Below are 6,466 nucleotides of genomic sequence, written 5' to 3' on the forward strand. Positions count from 1 at the left end.
TTCTCTGACTCTAAGAGGTCTAGCTCTTTGGAACCTCCATACCTTAATCAGGAATATTCCTTTGGAGTCAAGCTATTAACTGGGGAATTTTGTCACTAGATGAGTAACTGTGTGCCTGACTAAGGAACTCTAGTTCTAAATAGATGATAAATACATTTTAATATGAACAGTTTCTTGTATACTGATACAAGTAATTCACACCACCATGTGTTAGGGTCTGAAAATGGATGAAGGAAGACCCCAGACTCAGATAGTATGCAAAGGCAAAGAGCATTTATTCTGAAGAAACAACCAGCCTGAGGTGGTCAACCGTTCATCAAAATGGCAACACAGAAAAGAGCTCCAGGCCCCTTTTGTGCAGGGCTAGGGGACATTTTCTGAAAGGGTTAGGTAATCCGGAACATGATTGGCTAGGAATGCAGCAGTGGTATCAGTATAATTTTAATTGTCTTCTGCGTTGTAGCATTTTTGGTGAGGCCTTGAAGCATCCCAGGGACTGTCCCAATTTGGAACTGGTTATCTCTCTTGGCCAGATGTCCCTGGAACTGACTCAACTCTGGCCTCCTCCTTCCTCTAAGCCAAATGTCAGGGCCAGTACTGACTAACAACCCATTGTCTGTGGCTCTCCTGAGGGGCCTGGCCTGCTTCTTTGGGACACTGAAACTTAGGGCCTAACATGGCTGCCTGTTCTAAACTGGAGTGGGTTGGATCCCCTCACCTGTAAGCATTTTGTATGTGTATGTGTGATAACCTTTTCAAATTTCCCCGTGTTCCTTCACAATCAACTCAAAGCCTTAAATTCAATTCCATACCACACCAATAATAATGTTTTAACAAACGAATGCACCCCTACATCTTTATCACAGACAGGCACGTATGTATTTGTGCTCATGAACACTTTTCACTATTAAGTCTTTTATTAATATTCATCATTACATCAAGTATTTCATAAATAGCAGGAATGAAGCCACATGAGATTCAGAGTCCCCTAAATTCTTACACAGTTTCCCAATCCCTCACTTTCACCTCCAGAAAGCTACCAGTTTATATACCTCACACATATGCCATGTCCCCAAGGTTTGCTACTGCCAGGATAGACAGGGGCCTTAGCGGTGTCCTCTGTCCCAGCTGACTAAGTGGATAGTGGAGTGAGTCTGCCAATACAGGGGTCTGACTAGATTTGGGGACATCACTAGATGCACCTGGTGTCCCACCTCACTTTCCTTTGGCCTGCCTCTGATTTACTGCAGTTGTGGCAGGTCTGTCCCCACCACCCTCAGAGGTCACTTTCTAAAAGCGTCTTTAGAGGAAGGAGACCTTCCCTTATGCAATGGTCCTGCAAAGGGGAAGTTAGGAGAAGTTACTGCTTCCGGAGCAGTCGTTAAGTAATGGAGGATGGGGATTGCAAATACACCTCCCGACTTAAGAAGGGGGACAATTATGAAAAATTCTGAGATTCCCCCAAAGAACAGGACTTCCTGCCTCACTCTCAAGGTGTATCCCACCAAGTCACATGACATGAATTTGTTGGGTAAAGAAGTTTTGAACTGGACAAGTGCTTGGTGAGAGGGAATTGGAACAAGTGAGAGGATGCCTTCTTCATGGCAAATGGTAGATGCAGCAGAAATGAGGCGCCATGAGAGCCAGAGTCCCCTACCCCCACCCCCCAGTCCTTACACAATTTCCCAATCCCTCACTTTCACCCCCGGAAAGCTATCAGTTTACCCCTCACACATATGCCACATCCCCAAAGTTTGCTACTGCCAGAAGGAAGGGGCCGATAGCTGGGGTACCCCAACTCCTAACACACAGTGTCTCACAGCTCTTCTTAGATCTGCATACCAAAAAAAGGACTCATGTTCTTGGGTTATATTTTCAAAATCTTTAATAGTTGTAAATTACAAATAATTATTTCTACAGAAACTTACAAAGTAGCTACTAGTCCAAATCTCCATTTTCTTGTAAAACTAGTAGACAGAAAGGTAACTGAAAGGACAAAAAAGCACCATGACATGGCCTTTAATCCTAGCACTTGGGAGACAGAGGCAGGCAGATATCTGAGTTCAAGGCCAGCCTGGTCTACAGAGTGAGTTCCAGGACATCCACGGCTATACAGAGGAACCCTGTCTCAGAAAACCAAAAATAAATAAATAAATAAATAAGTAAAATAAAATAAAAAGCACCATGACAGCCAGCAAATGGCTCAGCAGCTAAAAGCACCTGCATGTAACTGTGTAAGCATCCTGGGAATCCATGAGAGAAGGAAAGAGCCAACTCCTGAAAACTGTCCTCTGACCACCAAGTCACTGTGCCCACAGTGTCTCACACAATAGTAACAAAATAAAACATAGCAGCAGCAACAGTAACAATACCACAATGAAGCCAGCTTCAGGGTCTATTGACAGCCACAATGTCAAAAGTCCTTTGTTACCACGTGTTGTGATACGAGGACTTGGATGAGAGCATTTTTAACTTGTATATCATTTGCTAAATGACGAAAGCTGGGTATTTCCTGCAGTTGTGCTCAATTCGGAGGATCCTGATTTTGTTGGCAACATTTAACAGGTGAGGAGGTAATCAAACACGTGCCTTCTCTTGTTTGAGCCTGATCCTGACGTTACCTTTGGTTACAACAGTCTCAGTTTGACACAGCCCATTCGATCTGCTGCTTATGAGCCTTGACAGCCTCAATAAACACAATCTGTTGTCTTCCATAATCCCTGTGCTGGCTCGGTGGTCATGGTCAACTTGACAGCATAGGGGTCAAACTTGTTTCTTGTGGGGACACTCCAGCATGTTGTCTGGGGGACATGAGTATCTTGTGTGTGTGTGTGTGTGTGTGTGTGCGCGCGCGCGCGAGTGTGCCTGTGGACACCTTTCAGCCCAACTATCTTGGCTTTTGAAGCCTTCAGACTGTCTTAGACTCTAGGAGGGACTGGGGGCCCCCTTGCTTTTGGTACTACCTTGGTTGAAAGGCCTAGGCTGTATTTATTGCTTATTATTTCAAGTTCAGTTCATTCTTCTTTTTTTGAGTTAGGGTCTCACTATGTAGCCTTGGCTGACCTAGAAATCTATGTATATCAACCTGGCTTTGAACTCACAGTGACCACCTGCCTCTGCCTCCTCCTAAGTGCTGGAATTAAAGATGTGCTCTGTCATGCCCAGCTGATTTAAAAAAAAAAAAAAGTGTGTGAGCACATGCATGGTTTTATGGGTATTTGTGCATGTGGGAGCCCTCAGATGTCCAAAGACGGTATCTGATCTCCGGGAACGGAAGTTCCAGGCAATCATGAGTCACCATGTGGGTGCTGAGAATGGAACCCAGGTTGTCTGCCAGAGCAGTGTGAGACCACCAACACTCACAGTACTGCTGACCCATCTACCCAGCCACCCACTAGCATATAAGAGTGGCTCCTCCTCCTCCTCGACCTTCTAGTTTTAAGGGAAAGTTGCTCCATCAAACTCATGGCCTTGTGCATGCTAGGCAGGTATTTTACCACTTACCTATATGTCCAGCACTAGATATAAGGCTTTCTGTTAAAAGTAACTTAGAACCAGGCCTAGAGATGTATACCTGTAATCCCAGCACTTGGGAGATAGACACAACAGGGTTGGGAGTTCAAGGCCAATTTCAGGTGCATAGAAAACCACTCCGAGGCTAGGGAGATGGCTCTGTTTGTGAAGAGATTCCTACACAAGCCTGAAGGCCAGAGTTCAGATCCCCAACATCCATGTCAAAAGCTGAACACAGCAGGGTATGCATCTGTCATCCTACGGGGGGCTGGCTGGCCAGCCAGTGTCACTGATCCGAGAGCTCCAGGTTCACTGAGATGTGCTGTGTCAATACCGGATGTCAACTCTTGACCTCCACCTGCACTCACATGCATGTGCATGGTGAACCCCATGTAGATCATAACAGAATCACTCATCCCTAGGTTTCTCAAAGCATTCGTGATTCTGCAAGTCTACTTTAGATTAATATTAAAAGATGCTTTAATCCTTCCCATCATTAAAGCTTATGCGCCTTTGAGGGCAGGCTGCGTGACACACATGTGACTGTGTACATGCATCTCCGTCACGTGCTGAAATTATTTATCCTTTCCTTTATTGTTCATTATCTGTCTCCTCTGCTACAACATGCTTCCTTGGGGCAGAGACCACATCCGTCTTTTCCATCAGTCCCGAGATCAGTGGGTCTCAACCTGTGGGTATCCACTCCTTTGGATGAGGGGTGGTGGGGTTTTCCTAAGACCTATAGAAAACACAGATATTTACATTATGATTCATAACAGTAGCAAAATCACAGTTATGAAGTATCGGAAAAAAATGTATGGCTGGGGATCACCACAACCTGAGGAACTGTATTAAAGGGTTGCAGCATCAGGAACATGGAGAAGCGCTGGCCTAGATGGTGCTAGGCACAGAGTCAGTGCTCATGAAAGAAGACACAAATGAGACTGTGATATTTGTTTTGATTTACAGGACAAACACAAGCACTCAAAGCGCACGTCATTCACTGAGTTCGCCAGAGCTAAAGAAAAACAATTATACCCATCCCCATCCCACCTCCCCTTTTTGGTTTGGGTTGCCATAGCAACCCAACCAGCCTCTAGCCTACAATTTAATTCCTGCTGTACTCATTCTCCCAGAAGAGCAAACAGCGTTTTAAATTTTGAACTAACGATGCCTTTATAAATCACATTTCTCACACCGTTGGAGGGACGCGGAGAGGTTTCATCTTTTCAAATGGCAGAGAATTGAGCTCAAATCTCTTCAGACCAGTAAGTGCAAAGGAAGGCAGAACAGAGCAGTGAGCTGCATGGCCACAGGCCACACTCTTACCGTGCTCACATTCTCTTTTTGTTTCCCAGTCTGCCCACTGGCAGCTGCAGTTTCTCTGGCGTTGCCATCCAAGTCATCAGGGAAGTCCTGAATGGCAGTGACTATGAAGAGGCGTCGGGAGAGCTTTCGTCCAGCATCTAATTTTCTCCTCTTCTCTTCTTACCCATTACTTAACATTCGTGGTTAGCTTACAAATCATTACATCTTAACAAAAATTGAGTTTTTCCTCTGAAAAGGGCCAACATAGCCTATGTCCCCATGCCTGCCTGCCTCCCACACCCTCACATTGCACTGATTAGAACTGAGTTTCACTAGACTGGATTAGTCATTGTGGAAATCAGATTATTAAATCAGCAAAAGAAGGTTTATTTGGGTCACTCAAGCAGCCATGAATTTAGTTTTTAAATATTTGTCTAATTTTCATGTGTGTGTGTGTGTGTGTGAGAGAGAGAGAGAGAGAGAGAGAGAGAGAGAGAGAGAGATATGGTGCACACTTGCCATGGCACACACGTGGAGATCACTCATGGATCTTGCCCTCCTTGGTTTGAGGCAGGGTCTTTTCGTTGTGCCCACCGTACACTGCTTGCTTCAGGCTAGCTAGTTTGCTTCAAGGCTATGAGCTCCTGGAGGCTTCCTGTTCTCTGTACCTTCCTTCTCACTGCCACAAGAATGTGAGATGATAAAAACACTCCACTGTGTCTGCCTTTCTATGTGGGTTCTGGGGACCTGAGTCCAGGTCGTCAGTCTTGGGTGACAAATGCTTTTATCCACTGAGCCATTTCCTTGGACCAAATGTGTGTGTGTGTGTTCAATTTGTTCATTATTTATTTTTGAGACAAGATCTCCCCAAAAACCTCATAATACCGTTGACACATTCAAAAATTAGGATTTCATTATGTAGAAAACATAGAACTATTCAGGCCATACTGAGTAACTGCAGTTTGTTTATTTCATGTGTATGTGGTTGCTTTGACCTACCTGCTTTCTGCTGGGGTAAGAGCTAGATCAATGCCTAAGACCACTGGAGCTCTAGGAAGAACAAGGTTATTTGGGAAGATTCTCTGAGGTACAGGGGTCTTGAAAAGCTGTGGCTTGGAGTGTGTGAGGTTCAGTACACATGCCCAGGGCCAGGGGTTTGTCCAGAAAAGACCTGAGAGTACATACAGGAGGAGATAAAGCTCAGATAAGAATCAAGGAGATGAGAGTCTGTCTTGACAGGCAGATGGAAATGTCACTCTTGAGCTTTTGGAGGAAAACCTTAAATCAAGGAAACAAAGCCATGGGAATGGGCCTACAGCAGGAAGACTCAGGCATGGGACGACCTTGAGAAATTTACAGTAAAAGTATAGAGGATTAGGGCAGGCTGTGGTGGCACGTGCTATTCATACCCGTGGGCAAGAGGCAGAAGCAGGCTTACCTCTAAGTCCAGCCTGGTCTACGTAGAAAGTTGCAGGTAACTTGGGGCAGGAGGTGTCTCAAAAATAACCAAAACAAACAAAACCAAACCAAAACCAAAAAAACCATTTCTGAGCCGGGCGTGGTGGCGCACGCCTTTAATCCCAGCACTCGGGAGGCAGAGGCAGGCGGATTTCTGAGTTCGAGGCCAGCCTGGTCTACAAAGTGA

The sequence above is a fragment of the Mus caroli genome, chromosome 14 (assembly GCF_900094665.2).
Source record: "Mus caroli chromosome 14, CAROLI_EIJ_v1.1, whole genome shotgun sequence".
NCBI lineage: Eukaryota > Metazoa > Chordata > Mammalia > Rodentia > Muridae > Mus > Mus caroli.